Below are 20,721 nucleotides of genomic sequence, written 5' to 3' on the forward strand. Positions count from 1 at the left end.
TGAGCAGAATTATGTCAGGATGGATTAAAGCCCAGACTGAACTCCTACCAGCATGAGTTGGCTATGGATACTTTTCCTCAGAGCAAGGGCAAATATATTCAGGAGATGGCATCTCACAGAGAGGCAGGCTGCCATTTGGACCAATATCCTGGGAAATGGGCCAAGGACCACAGCTTGGTCAGAAGAGAGCTGTGGGTTACCAGCAAACCAGACCTCTGACAGCACCACAGCCTTTGTATACCCTGGAGATCCTGGATGGCTACTTAACTCTGCAGATTTTCTGGAGCAAATAACCTTTTTGGGATTGTTGCCTAATCCACAGAGCTAAAGCAACATGGAAAAAAAAAAAGAGTAGGCAGAGAGGAGAAGTGATTTTCAGAGCCCTGCATGGGATACCTTTAGGGATATAATTTGGATGCCGGGTATAGGTTAGGTTTTGGCAGCTAAGATTTTCAAATAAACAAATTAAAACTACAGCAAAGTGGGCTGGGAGCCTTTTTCTTCCTTAAACCTTACAATTGCTTTATTTATTTAGCCTTCTCTCTCCTTTCCACCTAGCATTGTGTCAGGTTCAAGAGGACCTGAAAATAAGACACCGGAAAACACTAGTGGCAGATCCAATGTATGTGCAATTAGCCCTTGGCTACATTACCTCCAAATTGAAATATATAAACAACATGTAGATGTTACATGAATGTTCTGATCATAGATACCCTCAGGTGCAGTAGCGTAAAACAAAGTTGGAAACCACCATATGGTCACAGACACAGCACCATTTAAAAAAATCCCTGCATTTTGAAGTATATTACCATGCAGTAGGAAAAAAGGCTTAAAGCAACCTTTAGAATATCAACCTGAAGAGCAAATTATAAACATTTTACATGCCTTGAATAAAAAATGTTGTTCCTCTAAGCCATTTTTCCCACACTAATTTCACATTCATCTCATTGTGTAACATTAGTAAGAGAAATATTTCACCAAAATCACTTGAATTCTAAAAGTCTACTGATAAACTATTCAATTTGGCTAAAAAAGTAATTATTCTCATTACTTTTTTCTTTGAAATATACTATTTGCTTAGAATGGCTCTTACATTGTTAGCAGAAACACAAAGAAATAATGGGCCATTTAGTGGGCTAATGTATTTTTCATTTGTTTTTTATCAACTTCCTTTAAAAAAATAAAAATATCACTGCTGAGGGTGAAATCCTATAATAAGGTTAATGAGTAAAGAAATAACACAGAACTGCGTTTATCATACTTAGCAGGTCTAAATCACAAAACAGGAGAAACAGATGCTTTGGAATGCAGCCGAGGAGTTGATCGGTAGAAGCTGATTATCTATTAATGAGAGGTTTTTAGCGGTGTACCCTGGTGTAAAAATCACTAGACTCCATTCAGGCAGTCATCAGTTGCAAATGCCATGTATATGAATTACTTGATTGATGTACAAAATTCAAAACAGATTTCCCCTGGTGCCCTATGGGTTGTCACGCACTGATGCTCTCCTATCTGTTTATGTTAATGAAACAGGGTTTTCCAGTAAGTAAATATGTGTAGTATTTAATTAAACTCACTGCTGGGCTCTGTGTGAAAATGTAGCCACATTGTTTAGAAGTACTGTCAGATTGTAGTTCTTTGTTTTCACCTCAGTTTTCCTTCCCAGTTGTCTCAGTTCCCTGTCTAAAGAGGAGCTAGGTTTGTCCCATGCCAAGACGTTGTGAGCACCAGGAAGTTGTGCTGCAGAAAGACTGCCAACCCAGACCCTATTCCCAAAGATCTTGCACCTTTACTCTTAAGTGGAAGGTGCCTTTGACTTCAGTAATGGCAGGAACAAACCCTCAGGTTCCCATCACCAGCCCAACAATTAGCAGGATTGTAAAGAGGGACCTTCTGGAGACTGAACTGCACTGGCATTGAGCAAACCGCTCTGCTTTTGATCCCCTTTGAAGTCTACATGAGGGCTGGGCAAATGGTTTTTTATACAGTTTGTTGCCGTATTAGGAGGTAAAGACTTTATGAAGTATTTGAAGACTGAATGGTTAAAACAGTTTTATGAAAATATATATTATGGTTAGAGTAGAAGTAAAAGCTCCTGGCTCCTACTTCAAGGCCCTACATGTGGGCAGGACAATGCAGAAAGAAGCATAAAAAGAATAAAAATCAGGCTTAAGGTAGAAGCCTGTAAAAATATTTCCCTCAGCTCAAACAAAGATCTTATACCTTTTGTTAAAGAGGAATCAAATTTATTATTAATATTATTATTATTATTATTTTATCTCAATGCATTTTCTACCTTTTTTTTTTTTTTGTCACTGTCATGATTATTCTCCTGAAAAGAAATAGAGCAGCTGCTCATATGCTCTGCAGCACTCACAGTAAGTCCTGGTATGATTTGTGGCTCTATTTATTGAAGAGCCAGTTAATAGTTTACATTTATTAGTGGCTGCTTGCCCTTTACTGTGGCATGTGTTTGCAATTTAATGCTGCCATGTGTCAATAGTATTTGCATTTTTGGTATTTTATTAGGCATCAGCAGTGCTCATGCATTTTACTTAGGCCATCCTATAACTTTCCCTGACTGTACATAGGAAAGGGTCAGTGTAACAGTTCCCTTCTTCACATTTCCAAGAGTCCAAAAGCTGCAAAAGCCACACCCATTCAAGATCTCTCCTCATCTTCCTATCTGGTAAGATATCAAGGATCTTTTCTGGACTAATAGTGTTAGGAATACTTTGCTGAATATGATCTTTTCTCTTGTGGCATCATTAATCAACTGAGAAAGCAATTTAAAGGAATGCTGGACTCTGCTTTGGCTGTTTTGTCAGGTTTTTTTCCTGAGGTTCGATGCAGAGGGGGGCTCAGAATCCAATTAACTGAAGTTATTGTTATATTCATGAAGAGCTGCTCTTTCTACCATAGTCTCACTAACACACAAATATTTCAGAAATCCTACGTGCTCATGGCTTTTTTTTTTTTAAACAACAAAAAACATTTTCAGTCTCATTCCAGACCAATGATACACAGCACATGACCGAGGGAAGCAGAAATGCCACCTCCAGCCATGGCTGTGCCTACATTCTGTCAATATGTATGAGAATGATGGCTTTGTTCCTACAGACAGTAGACCTTTCCCCTAAATGAATAAACATGCTACCAACAGGTCCTTTTCTCCTGCTGCAAAAGTTCTGCTTTGGCAGAAACAGAGAAAGATATTTCCAAAGGATATATATTCCCTTTCTGAAAGTACAGTAAAAGCACCAAGTTCAATTCACTTGTTGAGTTACTGCTTTCCATCTGATTTGTGGGAACTTTGAAAGCTGCTTGGAGATGGATGAGCATAGCTGGTGAAAAACTGTGGAATATTACTTGCAAAGTAGTCTTCAAATTAAATTCCCCAAATTGCCTTTTGCTGTGTTTTTTTAATCACCTAGTGGTCTTGTTTACAAAACTTCATGCAAATGACATATCAAAACATGGTTATTTATGAAGAAAACAAATCATCTAGACCTACCCGTTCTTTCATATAAAATTGAATATTTTTTACATACTGAATGCATTCTCTGTTGCCAAGCCCTGAGCTGTCATGAGACTGGCTTAACACTGTGGTGATATTTTGTTTGAAAGATCATACAGACAGTGTTCTTTAATGTTCATTTAACTGGTTTCAGAGCTCTCTAGTATTCACATTTCTAAGCTTTACATGCACCTGTGTGCATTGCATGTGTATCAGAAAGACTCTCATAGCTCTCTGGCTCCTGAGAGTTAAAACTCTAGCAATGTCAAAAATAGTGGGTTCTTAATGAGGAAATCATTACATTTGGCAATTTCTGAAAACTCATGAGGTCTGTAGTAAAACCTCCACTGACTTTTTTATGCAGCCCAGATTTTGCCCCATGTGAAATCAAATATTTAATCAAATTCTGCATTACTGTAAAAAAATATGGCAAAATTAGGACAGCTGTGAGTATATCTATAAATTTTTTTTGCCACAGTCTGCATCTAAATCTGATACCTAGTTCTTCAAAAATCTTGTCCAACATCTAAGGTATGAAAGAGCTGAAATCATGCTTTTTTTCCCCCTAACTCAGTCAACATAGATTCACAGGCTAGATTGTCTTACACTAAGATTCTTGAATATAGGGCTTGAACAGAGAGATAATAGCCTCATTTTCTAGTTTAGGCTGTAAAAAAAAAAAGGATAACAGCAGGGGCACACTACATAGTCATGCAACCATTAAGGTGTTTAAAAGCTTTGATTTAAATTCAGGCTCCACATGTGATGTTTCTATGTTACTAACACCACAACCTTTCAGCTGAGTGCCCCAGCCAGTTAAGGTATTCTCAGGTGGCTATCTTACAGTCTCTAATCTCAAGAGTGTTTCCTATCTAACTAGTTTAATCATCACTGAATATGGCACAGGAATATGAACAACTGTGCGAATGATGATGTTTCTACTGGAAAAAAACCCCACACCCACGGTTATGTTGGGCAAGAGTGGCGGGATCAGTCCTTAGCAAACCCATCACCAGGAGAAACAGATTTTTTCCTTTTTTTTTTTAATGAACTTTTTGGCTAACATTACACAGAACTGAAATAAATTTACTTTTTCTTACGAGGAATAAAAGCTTTTGTTGCAGAAAAGAGCCAACTTGCTGCAAATGAATGAGTGATTTGTCCATTCCTCCAACAGGATCCTGCTCTTATGACAGTGAAAGATCTTCAGCACCATCTTCTTTATCATTGCTTGTAATGGGGATAGGGCAGTTTGAGGCAGATATTAAAAGTGCTGGGTCCTCCATGGGTGAAAGAAATACCACTGGGAAAAGACAGTAATTCAGAACAAACTCCTCAATTTCTTACAAGCTGCCTTAATACGGTAATGGAACATAATTTTCCATGAGTGCAAGAATACAATTATAAATAAATTGATTACATCTTGATGTGCTTATATATTATAGGATCCTCTTTTTTTAACAGGTCAAAGTATGTAAAAAGGTGAAATTAAAATAACAACCCCATAGATGTGCCCTTGTCTGACAGGGTGTTGCTAGTCAGGAGATGGGATCAATTTCCACTTTTGTTCAGTATGTATTTATTGGAATTCTATATATACATGCATAAAAGCATATATACACACTGAAACTCTATGTTTTTAGGTTGGGCCTTGAAGAATTATTTTATGTCTAGGCACTCTTTGGAGTAGCATGAGTCACACACGAACACAGAAGGAAAGGGCAACTTGTGTGCCTTTAATCTCTATGCTCATACTGGTAAGGAAAGGTAAAAGGATTATTTGGAAAAGTATTTGTTGAAAAAGAGAGAGCAAGAGGAGACTGGTATAGATTAGCAGAGAGATTCCTGTGCAGTGCTGTCTGTGCCTTGAAGAGTTTGTATCTTAAGTAACTGAATAATTAAACCCCATCTCTGGCATTTAAGATCAGGAAGACAGGGATTGACATTGTCCTATGTGTTTTGAGTATCTGCAGGACATGACTTTGGGTCTTTAGAGTGCCTGTCTAGCAGCTGCACCCCAAAATGATGAAGAGGAGGACTTCCATGCTCTGACTACTAGAAGCAGAGACATAAGCTGACCCAGCTCTGTTAAATGCTGTAGGCAACTTCGGAAGGCTCCTGGTGGCTTACAGAATCATGCTCGCAGGCAGGTGGAAAGACAGTACAAGATTAAACATCAAAGACTAAATCGCCTTATTTTTCCTTAACAGAAAGATAATTCAATTGCTTTGGATTCTTAAGTTTTAAAGGCAGTTGTGAAGCTTTAGAAAGAGAATCTGAGATGATGACCTGCTGAAATTCTTTATTTTGAATGAAAGAGTATTCTCTTAAATTCATAGTCCTCACTTTATCATTCTCCTAGGTTTTCCATAAAAAATGCGCCATAATGATCTTAATTTTTAGTCTTTATTTTTTTGAGAGGTTTTTCATCCCACAGAGAAGCCACGGGGTTGTTTTTTTAAGATCACCATGAGAGAAATTATCGCTCAGACTGGCTGCATTAGAGGGCAGTCCCAAGGCACCAAGGAAAAGAGAGATGCTTTAACTGTTGCTGGTGGCTAAGGTTCAGCCTGCATCCATCTTTACAGGGAACAGATCATTAGGTTTGTGAGTCAGGGCAAGATCTGTGAGCGTGGATGTGTGCACGACCGAGAGCGAGGGACCAGAACGTGCACAGAATAGTTAATATCCTCCATATAACAGGCAGCTGCCAAGCATCCTCTTGCGTATTGTAGAAACTATATTAAAAGACACATTTTCCACCTAAGTCTCTGGTGTACTGACCTGTTCCCACTGTGATGTTGCAGCTATTCCTGACCAATAGAGTAGAAGTGAGAAGAAAACTAGTTTTCTGACTCAAAATGGATAGAGATTGGCAACATTGGAGGAATGTTTGATAAACAACCTGCTTCTAATAATGTTTTTAAAACCAAAACTGTTTTGTTGGGAGATATTAGAACTATTTTAGATAAGTTCTCCATGCTCCAGATAATTTTAATCTTTTTTTTTCTGTATGATGTTCCAATTTGAAGAATGCAAATTGTTTCTTTCAAAAATTAATTTAATAGTAATAATTTAACAACATTAACAAAGAGAAGTCAAGGTGAAATCAAATTTTGAACTAAATCCAAAAAATTATTTTGGAACAAGTAGGATTTCTTTTTATCTTAAATTTTGGCCTGTGTAGTAATTTGGGGAGATTATGATGTACGAAAAGAATATACAATGCAGGAAAACTGCTTTTTTCCAAAATGTATGAATGAGTTTCTGTATATTTCTTGTGTAGTTTTTTATTTTGGGGCTTTCATTTCCCCCTAAACCATGCTGATTATGATGCAAATGGTACACAACTGGGATGCATTTCTCAGTGTCTCTGTCTCTGTATTTAATCTTAGTGACCCTTTTACCTTACTTGCTAGTATCTTTCTTCATATTTAGTATGATCACATCAACCAGGAAACTGTTTGACAGTGTCAAACTCTGTTTTAATATGGGCTCCTTCTCATCACAGGCAGACAGAATGCACACGGTGCAGCTCCAGATTTCCCCAAATATTGCTCAATTGCTTTCAATGATGCCAGACTCTTTGTAAGCCAAATGTTGGCTTGACAGTGATGTTATAACAGGAGAATAAAAGTTATGGATCCCTATGGATCCATCTTATGGGATCACAGAATCAAACTGCAAGGAAATGTCAAACTAAGGTATTTGTACAGAAATTCCCTTTCTGGGATGTTGGGCTGTAACCTTGATTCCTTTGATTCTCCACACACAACTGAGCTCTGTTAGGCCCAGGTTTCATGAACTGTCTCTGTCTTATTAGGAACCATCCTTTGGCCTACTTCTCTGCAAGGCTGAGAGACAGAGACAGGGTAAAATCCATTCCAATTAATGTTGAGTGTCTGGTGTAGATGTTTGTGTTAGAGCTAATCACTGGGTAACTTTCATAATCAATGCAGAGAAGTGGGTTCGTCAAGTGCATGGTCCATCTTATCCCAAGATAAATACATAAAATAGATTAATTTAACCTTACAGATGCCTCTTTCTCCCCATTGACTGTAGGGAGAGGTTAGATGGCAAGATGTTCTAAAAGTAGATCAAGTGGTTGTTGCTGAAGAAGTCTTCCAGCACTGCAGTGAAGACAGGGGTTTTTCCCTTATCTTGCTTTGGCTGTACTCCAGATGTAGATTCATGCCTCACATTTGATAGTGAACTGTACAGGGAGGTCTTCATGAAAATCTTCCAGCAGGAGAGGCTTTTCTGGCAGAGATTGTTGTACATTTCCCTGGCCAGAGTGGAGGCTTATGCTGTGCAGGTGGACTAGGTTATAAGCCTAATCTGAATATAGTATTATTAGGCTTTTGAATTTTAAGTCACTGATATTAATACCTTATTTTGTAAAACTTATTGTCAAAAAAGTTGTAGAAGTTTGAAGCCTAAGTTGGGCTTAAAAGGTTCTCTTAATAATATGTTTTTAAAAAACATAAAATGTGTGTGTGAACACATGTACACATAAATATATATTCTAAAGTAAAAGGGTTTTTAGCATAGCTAATTCTATAGCTGAACTAGAACACAATGCCTGAGGAAATCTACAGTCATGAGTTATATTCTCTGAAGATATTTTTCCACTGAAGGCTCATTTATTATAAGACCTAATATAAAAAAATGAATATTTGTTTTAAGTCAAGTCAGGACCAGAATTTATCTCCCAGGGAATATGTGTAATCTTTGTGATAACCAGAAAAGACTTTCTTCCCCTGGAGTGAACTCCACTGGATTTAGTGCTGCATTAGTACATTGAGCATCTGAACTGTGTTTATTGGTAATTTAGTTTCTCTTCAGCAGAGCACTAGGGTGTTTCTTTTCTTAAGCATGCATGTAGTCACAGAGATTGAGTTCAATGGAACTACTCAGGAAATCAAGATGATTATTTCTGTTTATTTTGCAGATATAATACTTCTGATTTTAGAGGAATAGGCTTTTCTGAAAATTGGATTTTAAGGCCACAATAATAATTTTTGTTTCTAGACATCAATCTCAAAGTATTACAGAAATATTAATACTACTAGAATCAATATTAGGAAAATTGTGTTGCCCATTAGAATTAATTTTATGAGAAAAAATTATGCCATTTACATTTGGATTAAGCTTGTAAATGTATAGAAGGCTTTTGTATACTCAAGATTCTGTATGCCTCAAATTACTTTCAATATGCTATTTTCTGTAAGTTAGAAAAAGCTTTCAGGTTTCAGTTTTTGCTCTAGTTCATGAATTCACCATAAGTGCTCTAATCCTCTAGGTTCTTTTTATGTATCTTGAACAAGAGGAATCTCACGCTACATGCTTAGCACCTGTCACTGGGAGAAAGGCTTTGGATGGAGGTCACCTGTAGTCCTCATCAGTCCTTTACTGAAGAAACCCAATGGGAAAGACAAACTTCTGCTTCCTCCCCCATTGCTTCTACTCAGGGCTTGGTACTGGGGCTGAGATTGTAAAATGTTTTTATTACTGAGGGGAAAGATCAGACAGACAGTAGCCTAAGCAAGGTGAGAGGTGATGCCAAACTGGGGGAGTAACCTACATCTGAAGTCATCCCTTCTCTGAATATGGGGTGGACCCAGGCAACCTTCAGGGCTTCCACTCCATCTGAATCATTCAATGATTCTTAGTTTTTGCAATGAACTGGAAAGTGTTGCACTTTAGGAAAAGTTCTGATGGTATTAATCTGTTTGACAGCAAAGCCCCTATGGGACTGAGTTTTATAATTTACTCACTCTCTATATCCTATAAAAACAAGGCAACAGCTTCATGCCCTTGAGTTGATTATTTCTTTTTGCTCCATGGACCCTGAAGTCTTCCTACCGTCTTCAATAGGACAAGTGTACCTACTCATTCACATTATCATTCTGTAGCTGGTGATTTCAGCCCCCCCTGGATTTAATTGCCATAGAAGAAGACAAGCTTTGACTCCAGGTTGATTGAGCAGTCCAATGTGGGAACACTCTTCATGAGCTTGACCTGATGGAGCCCTAATTATTGATAATGAGATAGTGATGAAAATTGTTCTTGATAACTTGGTATGCTGGGACCACTAAGCTAAAGTGTGTGATACCATCAATACCAGAACAGTGTACTTGGGAAGGGAGGTGGGAGGCACAAAACAGATCTACATATCTGACCATAAAAGAAGTGTGCCACACATCTAAATGCACTGTGACAGCTGATAGGTGGGGGCTGGGCTGCAACTTCAGGCTTAATACCTAAACCTGTCATTTGAAGGGGAAGGGGAAAGGGAGGGGGAGGAGAAAGGAGTGGGATTTGACTGCAAAACCTGTTTCACAAAAATGCAATAAAATTCTAAATCTCAGCTCTGCCGTAAAGTCACTGGGGCAAAGACTTTACCCAAAACAAGAACCTTCCAGTGACTTCTCATTTGCTGCCACGTTGCTTCAGAGCTAAAGGTTGATTAGCAGATACCTGAAAAACATATGTAAATAGGGTGGCATACAGACTCTAAGATTGTTGTGAAACAGCAGGGGACAGAGCTGTAGCTCTGAACGATCCTATCCTTTACTTGGGTGAAAGTTCTGGCACAAAGATCAATACAGTGAGACCACAAATAGTATGATATGGGAGAATTAATGTAAATTTTTCATCTTTAAAGTTATATTTTGGAGACTGGTGTTTAAAAATGGTCTTCTTAATAAGATGCCTGGATTCCATATGGAAACTGATATTAACATTTTATAGAAATGTTTTATAGAAATAAGATTTTATAAAATCATATAGTCATAGACTCATTTATTTTGGAAAAGACCTTTAAGATCATTGAGTTCAACACTCAATCCAGCACTCCAAGTCCATGACAAAACCATGTCCCTAAGTGCCATGTCTACATATCTTTTAAATACCTCCAGGGATGGTGATTCCATCACTTCCCTGGGTAGCCTGTTCCAACGCTTGACAACCCTTCCTGTGAAGAAACTTTTCCTAATATCTAACCTAAAGCTCCCCTGGCACAACTTGAGGCCATTTCCTCTTGTCCTTTTGCTTGTTAATTGGAAGAAGAAAGGGACCCCCACCTCATAACAACCTCCTTTCAGGTAGTTGTAAAGTCTCCTCTGAGCCTCCTTTTCTCCAGACTAAACACCCTCACCTTCCCCAGCAACTACTCCTAGGATTTGTGCTTCAGACCCTCCACCAGCCTTGTTGCCCTTCTCTGGACACTCTGGTTGTTGACCAGCACCCCCAGGTGCTTTTCCTCTGCGTTGCGCTTTCAGAAGCCATCTTGCAAGTTGAAGTCCTCCAGGAGAGCAAGGGCTAGCAATCATGAGCAATCACCATCCTAGTTGGGTGGTCTGTAACAGACTCCCACCGTGATATCTGCCTTGTTGGCCTTTCTCTGATTTTAACCTAGAAACACTCAACACTTTCATCAGCATCATTAAGCTCAGATAGCCAAAATGTTCCCTAACATACAGGGCTACACCACTGCATCTCTTTCCTTGCCTACCCCTTCTGAGGAGTTTATAAGTACCATTTACAGCAGCATTCCAGACATGTGAGTTATCCCACTATGTTTCTGTGATGGCAACTATGTCATAATTTTCCTGCTGCTCAGCAGCTTTCAGCTCCTCCTGCTTGTTGCCCACGCTGAAGGCATTGCTGTAGATGCACTTCAGTTGGCCTATTGATCTTGCCACTTTTTTGGCAGGAGAAATGCTAATTGCTACGTGACTGTTCTCAGGCACTTCTGTGTTTTCTAGAATCAATAATCCTTCTGTCTTTGCTCCCACATGGATCTCCATCCCCAGCTTCACTGAGACTGAAGGACCATGCTAGCACATGGTCCCTCAAACACTGACGTGCTGCCTCCAGGCTTTTCTCCAGCAAACTTGATTTTTATCCCTTTAACCCTTCAATTCTAGTTTAAAGCTCTTTTAGTGAGCCCTGCTAACCACAGCTGATATCCCATACCATATGGTGTCATGCTCAGCATATAAAGCTGGGTGGCAGGAGAAGGAAGAGGGGGTATTTGGAATGATGACATTTGTCTTTCCAAGTCGCCATTATGTGTGTTGAAGCCCTGCTTTCCTGGAGGTGCTGAATACTTGCCTGCCCATGGGAAGTGGTGAATGAATTCCTTGTTTTGCTTTGCTGGCATAATGGCTTTTGCCTTACTGATTAAGCTGCCTTTATCTCAAGCCACAAGTTTTCTCATTTTTACCCTTCCAATTCTCTTCCCCATGCCACTGTGGGAGAATTGAGTGAGTGGCTGTGTGGGACTGAGTTGATGGGTGGGGTTAAACCATGACAATGAACAGGGTAGAGGAGTGTATGAATGTGAACTATATTCTACCTACAGCATTCAATGTATTGATTCCAAAATATTTTTATATTGTGAGAGTCTGTATTATTTGAAGGATTTCAAAAAAGCTGGAAAAGATACCCATGAAGCAGTGGCCCAAAGACCTGCAAAAGACCCCACGTGTAATAAGGTTGGAGACTGGTTTGTTGAAAGGTCACTTGATCACAGTGTACATGTAAAAAAATATCACAAGTTAAATGTGTGTTTGGTACCTCAAGGGGAAGGGTAGCAGAATCTGATGCCTGAAACTTGAAGTGAGAAGGAAAAGCAGGAGGTATGGTGTGCTGGAACATACCATTGCAGTACTTGTGAGTTTTTGTTTTGAAACTATTCAAATTTTTTGCTATTCAGAAGTAGAATAAAGAACCTTCATTTGAAGATGAAACTGAAATAGTGTTGCATATTAAATTTCAGGTTGTACATTTGAGCAGAGGATGTGAAAGAGGTCATACTAGGGCTTGGAGAATCTTATGTGGATCTGAACCGGTCATTGGTAAGTGCAGGCTAGAGATGAGTGAAACATTTCCAATTATGATAGCAGAAAGGTCCTAAAATATCCTTTCATTAAAAGTAGCAGGGGTGTTCTGAGGAGGCTGCTTAGCTTATTAGGACAATTTTGTGATACAGTGACCCATAATAATGCTCACTGGGCTTACTTAAACATGGAGGTTCTTTTCACTTGTATGTTCTAATGAAGCAAACAGAAGAGGTCAGAGTGAATGGAGCTTTTCATCTCTACATTATGCAACTTGGTAGGATGGAGTGTTTGTGGTGCACACGCTGAGAAAGACAACTGGCTGTGCTACAGTCTTCCATTAATTTCTGTCAGCACAATACCTCTTTTTGTAGTGTTTCATTCTTGTCTGTTTTGAAGACCAGACCATGAGAGGAGAGGGTATTCAAAACGTTGTAGTCTGAGATCAACATTGCTAAAATGCAAAGTATCGCAATGGTTCAGAAATTTTTAAAAACTGAAATGTAGTAAAAATACACAGTCAGAAAGTATTATTGCAAACATCGTGGCAATCAAAAGACTTGGAGAAAGGTAAATAACTGTAAATCTCTATGTGCACCTGAATGATCCACATCTCTAATGTCAAATAGCAAGGCTGGCATGCAAGTAAACGTTTTCATGTGAACTCTATTTTTTTGTTTTGGTAGAGCTGAAATATCAACAGAAACTGCCCTCTTCCACTATTTTGACATTGCTATTTAAAGTCCATCTTGAAATCAAACTAGGAGATTATTATAGATAATATCAATTACCTATGCCATCATTTAAACAGTTGGTCCAAGTTGAAGCAAATGATTAATTTAATTAAATTCTTTCCTGAAGTTCTCTCAAAACAAAATCTGTTTGTTTTTGTCTGTGACACAGTTTAAAATCTGCATCTTCTGAAAGACTTTAATGCTCCTTCTGCTACCTGGATATCTAGTTTAACACCATTGGCTTCTCAAATGTCATGCTTAAAATAGGTTTTAACTTTCTAATACTGAGTGAATACTGTTGGAGGTAAACCATGAGTGTAGCAACAACAATAGGTTTGAGTTAGCCACGGAACACATTCCTATATTCAGCACCTCCACCCCCAAGAATATGGTGATCATTTGTACCAGCCTATGTCTCTCATATAAGACTGACAGAATTTATTTCCTATATTTCAAGTCCATAAATTGCTTGAAGAGTATTATATTACTATAATGATCCCTAGAACTAAAATTATTTCACTAGCATTCAGTCACAAAAGAAAAACCACTTCACTATGTGGTTTTGGAAGCACAAGGTCTTAAGACCTTGAGCAGGATACATTGTTTATTGGGCAGATTAGGTAAAAAGAGGTAATCATGAGGATATGACAATGAATACAGAATTCTTGGAAAAAAACTCTTAAGATTTATCTCAAACAGAAAATACTTAAAATTTGTATTCTACAGATTCAGAAAATCCACAGTTTGAATGGACTTCTTGTTCATCTTACAGAACCTCAGGTTTAACTCAATGAAGCTGATGACCTGGTAACCTTTGTGGTGTCCTGATAGTCTCCAGAATGCAAACCTTCAAACAGAGATGCTGAAAGTAAGTTCTCCTTCTTTTTCTCAGCACTGATTCTAAAGCCCAGGTATGTAATTCAAACATTTATTTTACAATCACAATGGTAACTGTCCTATACTTTCGCATGTTACAGGTAACAGACTTGTTTTGCTGTTCTATAGAGCTAAAAAAGTTTGAAAAAACCAACCTTTTGAAAGCCAGTCTTTTGAATATGTTTGAAAAAACCAACCTTTTGAAAGCCAGTCTTTTGAATATTCAAAAACAGAGAAAAAGACTGGTAAGTGTAGAGTCATAGTTTCCTCTGTTAGAAAATCCCTCAGGTTTTAATGTGTCACAACAACACTATGAGGAAGGTATGGAGGAGCTTTCATTTCATTTTGAAGTAGATACTTAAATCCACAAAGGTGTCACATTGGTGAGTTCCATTTGAAACTGGATATAGCAAAAGCCTGAATATATTTGAAAGCTTGGAGAGAGACACCTCACACCTAATTGATTTGTCTTTTACTTTTGCTAGTAGTAGCAGAAAATAGTAGAAAATTGTGCTTAGTATGGTCAGTTTTCAAAATGCTTACTTGACTAAAATTAATTAGATATCACAGCATCCTCAAAATAAGTTACTGTTCTCTGTTTATTAGCTAGTAAACTGAAAGGAGGGACTGAAATTACTTTGCAGAAGCCACACATCAAGTCAAGATTAGAACTTGTATTTCCACGTTCTCTATTTTGTGCTGTAACAGTCTGATTATACTGCCAGCAGTTTATCACCTTGCCAGTGCAGTAGTGCTCCCCTAGGCCTCCTTCTTCCTAATAGTGGTTAACTTTCAGACCATGTTAAATGCTCACTGGAAATGGGGATGAGGGGGATTGGTCAAAACTGTTACTCTCACTCTTTTTTACACAGTTTTTAAAGCTAACATTAATTTTTTTATTCTGTGAATGCCTAGAGCCATATTATACACCCAAATTAAGGTAGACCTGAATTTTTCTGAGTTGCTAAGTACCATAATGCTTAATTAAATCAGTGGAGGTATTTATTGTTGTGAGCATCCCCGAAAAGCAAGAAACTTTTATTTAGCTCTCTGAAGGCAGGCACTTAAGTCTAAAACTCATGACCTGACTTTTAAGTGATGAGACTCATTAGTAAGTGAGAAAATAGTTTCTTATATAGTATATTTCACAGTAATCCTGGGAGATTTTCTTTTCTTAAAGAAAAAAAGACAGATTTCCAATATGTAGTGTCATGTTCTGAAATCAGCGAACTAAGAATAAATGTGAAGTTTTTCTTAGATGAATTTAGTTTATCCCTAGACTTGGTAGGCAACACAAGATGCCTGTTTTCATGAGAACAAGGAATATATGTGAGATACATTGTTTTAGATGCAATGAGGCCATTTGTTAACAATTTCCCAGAAAGCTACTGTCATCTTTATCAGTTATGGGGACTGGCTTTTGCTGTATTAGGCTGACCCACTCCTAGTAGAGCAGTTCAATAAAAAAAAAATTCATCACATGAATGCAATGGAAGTTCAAATACACAATTGTAACCCCTATGTGTTAATGAAGAAAAAAGATAATACTAAATGAAAAAATAGGATTATTTGCTCTCTGTCCCATACCTTCTTAGGAAAGCTGAGACTAGCAGCCCAAAACTTTAATGCAGAAGAAGTGCTAGAATATTATAGCCAGGCCCTCAGCTCTGATGGGCTGACAAGGAAAGAATAAGCACTCTTGAAGTCATTAAAGAAAATCCTAATAAAATTCTCACACACCTTAGGTCTGTGGGATGACAGTATTAAATGTCATCCCTCTGCCTCCTGCCATCAGATGTCCAGTTAAACATCTGGATGATGGATTGCCTTTCACAAAACAATAGATCAAGGAAGCGCTTTTTACATGTCTTCCAGTTCCGTTTGAGAGGCAGTTATGAGCAAAGGAGATTTTTTACATGTTTATCTGTCCCAACCACACTATTGCTAAAATAAACCCTCAAACAGGAAAAAATTAGTATAGATATAGTCATGCCCATCAGGAAATTAATAATGAAAAAATCAAGGCCAGCACCCAGGAGCAATTACACAACAGTGCTGGTACAAGGACACCAAGGAAGAACAGCCATGGGACTCAGACCTTAAGAAAAAAGGAACAGGTAACACCTTTTCCATTAGTGCACCCTTGGCATGGGTGCAAGTGAGGGAGACCTCTCCACCACAGTCCAGCTTTTTCTGTTACCTTCTTGCAAGCAGCATTACAACTAGAGACACTGCTATAAGCAGAGCATATAAAGCAGCCATGTAATGACAGTGACTTAGTGGTCCTTTGCAGGATGAGTATAATTAACCGTGGGCACACAGCATCACATCCCCACTGCATGCAAAGTGTGGCATGTGTCAGCAGACTGTGGCTGCCCCAAGGATACTTCTGTTTCTCAAATCTTCTTCCTGCCCAGGATGATGGCTAGTAAGCTCTTTGCTCACTACAGAAATGACTCCATTACAGAAATTACTTATTTCTCAGCATTACTGAAATATTGGATAAAAAGAAAAATCTAATTAGCTAAAGATTTTTTCCTCTGCCCTATATTTTAAATAATCCTGCACAAAGGAATTTTACCAGTTTCCCCAACCCTTGTTAATATGGTCTGATTAGATATGAAAGCAGAAAATTCAGTGATTAGATATACCAGTACTTTAAATTAAATCACATCTGTATCTGCGCATCCCTTTTAGGCTTACTTACTGTCATGCCTAAATAAATGTAGCTGGACATTGCAGGCAAATGAACATCCAGATAATACGTCACATCCAAGGTCTCATTCTAAGGGGTCTGCTTATTCAATGAGGCATTAGAATTAGGTATCTGACTTGTCAAGGCCTATCAAAATGCATCAGGATAAATTTTGAGCTAACCTAAATCATCATAGTTCACCAAAACTGACTTCAACAAGTGGAGAATCTGTCCCACAGCTATTTCAGGCCTTGCAATAAGTTGCTTATGAAAAAGCTCATAGCCAAGAATTATTCATAGTATTGGGAAAATAACTTCAAACACAAAATAAATCGGACAGAATAGAAATCTCTCTACATTCACCCTGTGAACACAATGCAGAATTCATCATTTCTGAGGGAAACTTGCATTAGGCAGAAGTGCCTGCCAGAGAGCTATCTCTGACAGGTAGCAATATCATTGCCCCAGAACAATAGCTCCATGGTCAGGGCATTTTTCTAGGCACTGGGAAACCTGGATTCAATTTCAAATACAATGGGGACCACACTGACACAGTGTCACAGTCTCCCTGTGACACAGCCAGCTGGAGCAGGCAACAGTTGGACAGGTTCCCGTGTGATCCCTCAGTATCTAATGGGTTGGTTTTAGTGTGCTGTGTTAAAATGTTTAGGTGTGTTGTGTTTGACTTACAGCAAAAACGGGAACCTGTATTCTTTTACTGGGATGCTGGTGAATTTTGCAAAAAAAAAAAAAATCAGAATTGTCTCTTATTTTGTCAGGACATTTGGCAAGTCTGCTTGCAGCAGCTGGCTCATTGGCTTTGGCCTTGAATAGACTATCCAGAAGTGCCCAACTCCTACTAAAATCTAGGTCATCCATTCTTGCCATTGGCTTCTTCTCTCCAAACTGCCCTTCAAGGCCATTGTAGCATTATTTCCAGATTATGATTCAAAAAGTTTCCTTTTCTTAAAATTGCTATAAATACTTCAGAATAACTTCACCAGTGTAACAGGACTAAGACAATTTGAATAAGCAGGTTTCTCATTTGAAAACTAACTTCTCCTTCCTCTGACTATGACCTCAATGAAGTAAATCGATGACTTTTGACTTCCACCACCACAAATAATCCATTTTTAAGCCAACCACATTTATTATGTCTATTTAAACACTGAGCACACATTTATCTGAAGCCAATGGCACTTTCTCCTTATTGTGAATTCTAGTGTGTGGAGAAGAGGGAAAAAAAAGCGACTGATCTCAAGCTTAGAAAATCCAAACACTGAAAAAACAAGTTCTTCCATTGAGGTCCATCTGATCTTTCAAGAAATAAATTCTATATCTCTTCATTCTACTTTTGTGTCTATGTCTAGTGCTCATGTAGTTTATGCAGTGAACTCTCTATTTCTATACATGACTAGGCTTCTTCTTTATTCCTTTTTTTCTGACATCTTATTACAAAGTTCCTGTTAAAATTCTCTTAAAAATCAGAAACTCATCCCATTTGTGACCTTTTGTTATATTCAGTAACAAAGACACCTGCCATTTGACCTTGTCATCCAGACATTTGTCACTGTCAGCTCGGGATTCCAAAAAGGTTTTCATTTTCTTTGAAACACTGTCCTTCTCACTTTGGCAGCAAACCAATTCTTGAGAGGTCAGCGGGAGCTACTGACATCTTCACAGCCATCACAGACCAAAATTGTAAATGTTTTTTGCAAATCAAATACTAAATCAGGTACTGCAGCTGTCTCATGATGTTCTGCCTCCTAGGGAGAGAATCTACTAATCTTTCAAAAAGTAGAGAGCCAAATCAAGTGAATCAAGAGATCTATCAGCTCAATGAGACTTACTATATGGAATTTTCTGGCCTGCATTATGCAGGAAGCCAGACTAGGATGGTGTAATAGGTTTTTTTCACCTTAAAATGGATGTGTCTATCAGCCATTTCAGTGGAATCACTCAAAATGGCATCAGCTGAGGTTCTGACCTGTTTATTTCTTTTGTCCTTTTTTTCTGGGGAAGGAATGGTTTCTATGACTGTAACTCGATTTAATAACTTTAATTTTTCTTCCTTCTTGGACGAAAAAGGAAAGTTCCCCATACTCTGATATGCTACGTTTAATTATTCTCCAAAGATCAGAAAGTTTTGTGTAAGGGGAAAGGAACATATAAATGAAAAGGTCACAGGTTTATCCTGTATTGCCTCTCATGAAGAGCACAGTGTGCCTAAAAGCTTCTGGAAACTCTCATTGTATACTCAATGTTACACACATTTTGTCTCAGCATTTTTTTCCCCCCAGATTATCATACTATTCTGTTCTCAGTTACAAAACTGTGATCTTGAAATGGTTTATAATGGGATATTTAGATTTATTTTTAACATGCTTAAATATTTCAAATGCACTAAGAATTCTGAATCAAGTAGTGGGTAGATTAACACAGTTATTCACAAAATGTTTGTCTCTGGAGGTCTACAGAGTGAAGAATTTATTTTCAAACACACACACACAAGGACCTATTTTACATACAGTAAAAATAATGGAATAAAATTGAAGTCATCATTTAAAAATAAAACTTAAGATAAGAAAAAATGCTATGCTACAGTTGTCCCCTAAACAAATTGCACAAATTCTACAGTCAAATTAAATCTGAATGAAATGGAAGGTACAGAAATGCACAGTTAAGGCATTCAGAGAGTCTTAGTGTATGTCAGTGTAGTAACAAAAACATACACTAAAATCAAACTACTTGAATTTTGGTCCCAACTTGTATTAATTTGATTTAGCAGACCTAATTTCTGTGGTTTTAAATTTTCATTATGTCATTTGAGGGTAGAATTGAAGCTATTTTATTATCTTATCTGTAAAAAGTCTGATTCACTATATTTAATTTTTTTTTCAGAGTAAAATTATTCATCAAATCTAAAGAGCAGATGAGAAGTCGCTCAAAGGAGAAGACAATTGTATGGAGCAAAATGCAGACAATTGGAATGAATACACGATACTGTACACTGATCCACTTTTCTTTGTTTTCTCTTTCCATGATAACGAAATCAAACAGCCTTATGGACAATGGTCAGATATAACCGAAATATCTTTAGATATTTAGATTAGAAAGCTGGGGTTGTTCAGTCTGGAGAAGAGAAGGCCCAGGGAGCCCTTATTGCATTAATCCATCTTCCAGTGCCTAAAAAGGGTTTATAAGAGAGCTGGAGAGTGGCTTCCTTTAGGGGCATGTACAAATAGGACAAAGTAGTGGCTCCAAACTGAAAGAGAGTAGGTTTAGGTTAGATATTGGGAAGAAATTCTTTACTGTGAGGGTGGTGAGGTTCTGGAACAGTTTGCCCAGAGAAGTTGTGGATGACCCATCCCTGGAAGTGTTCAAGGCCAGGTTGGATGGGGTTGTGAGCAACCTGGTCCAGTGGAAGGTGTTCCTGTCCATGGCAGGGGGCGATTGTCATCATCACCAAGGAATTATGAAATTAATTCTTAGTATATAAGTATATATTTTATACCCTATGTATAAAATTACTATTCAATTTAATTTTTTATTGTTTAAGTATTGACTAGAGGGTTGTGATTTAGATAGTTTGCAATTTCTGAATCAAAGTAAATAACTTAATTAAATATTACATTACAGCCTCTGGGAAACATTACCTACATTTTAAGTAGAAAGGGAAAAAAGTTTGAATATATTAATGAGGAATTGCAAAGATTTATGCCTGCACTAAAAGAAACAGTAAACGTAGCCATGATCAGATAAATTTTTTTATCTAGGAGCATAAAGAATAGGACATATGCATCCATTATATCTAAACTTTTAATAAATCTTGGTATATTTCACCTTTACTCGTGCAAATGCCTTGTCATCTTCTTGCTGTATTGTAAACTTAAAGGTAGGTTTTTTATCTAGTTGTCACCTGTTGAACACCAATACAAACCATTTATTTGGACTACATTACAAAAACATACTGCAGTTTAGCTCACAGATAAGTTAGAATTATGTTAAACAAATCATTTGTGCTTCCCTGGTTGCTTTTGCATCAGTGATTCA

At 37.8% G+C, this 20,721-nt stretch overlaps 1 long non-coding RNA gene across 2 annotated transcripts; it reads left to right on the top strand.

The window, feature by feature from the left end:
* The first annotated feature begins 2,582 nt into the window (after positions 1-2,582).
* Positions 2,583-19,743, top strand: LOC113968206. Of its 2 annotated transcripts, XR_003534423.1 has the most exons (4): positions 2,583-2,689; positions 13,267-13,401; positions 13,824-13,965; positions 19,570-19,743. It is a non-coding gene; the product is annotated as an uncharacterized LOC113968206 (long non-coding RNA). The 2 variants fall into 2 exon arrangements; XR_003534422.1 differs by lacking the exon at positions 13,267-13,401 and having other exon boundaries at positions 2,593-2,689.
* Positions 19,744-20,721: the final 978 nt, after the last annotated feature.

Source organism: Neopelma chrysocephalum, unplaced genomic scaffold, assembly GCF_003984885.1.
Source record: "Neopelma chrysocephalum unplaced genomic scaffold, ASM398488v2 Primary Assembly neopelma1_66, whole genome shotgun sequence".
Classification (NCBI taxonomy): domain Eukaryota; kingdom Metazoa; phylum Chordata; class Aves; order Passeriformes; family Pipridae; genus Neopelma; species Neopelma chrysocephalum.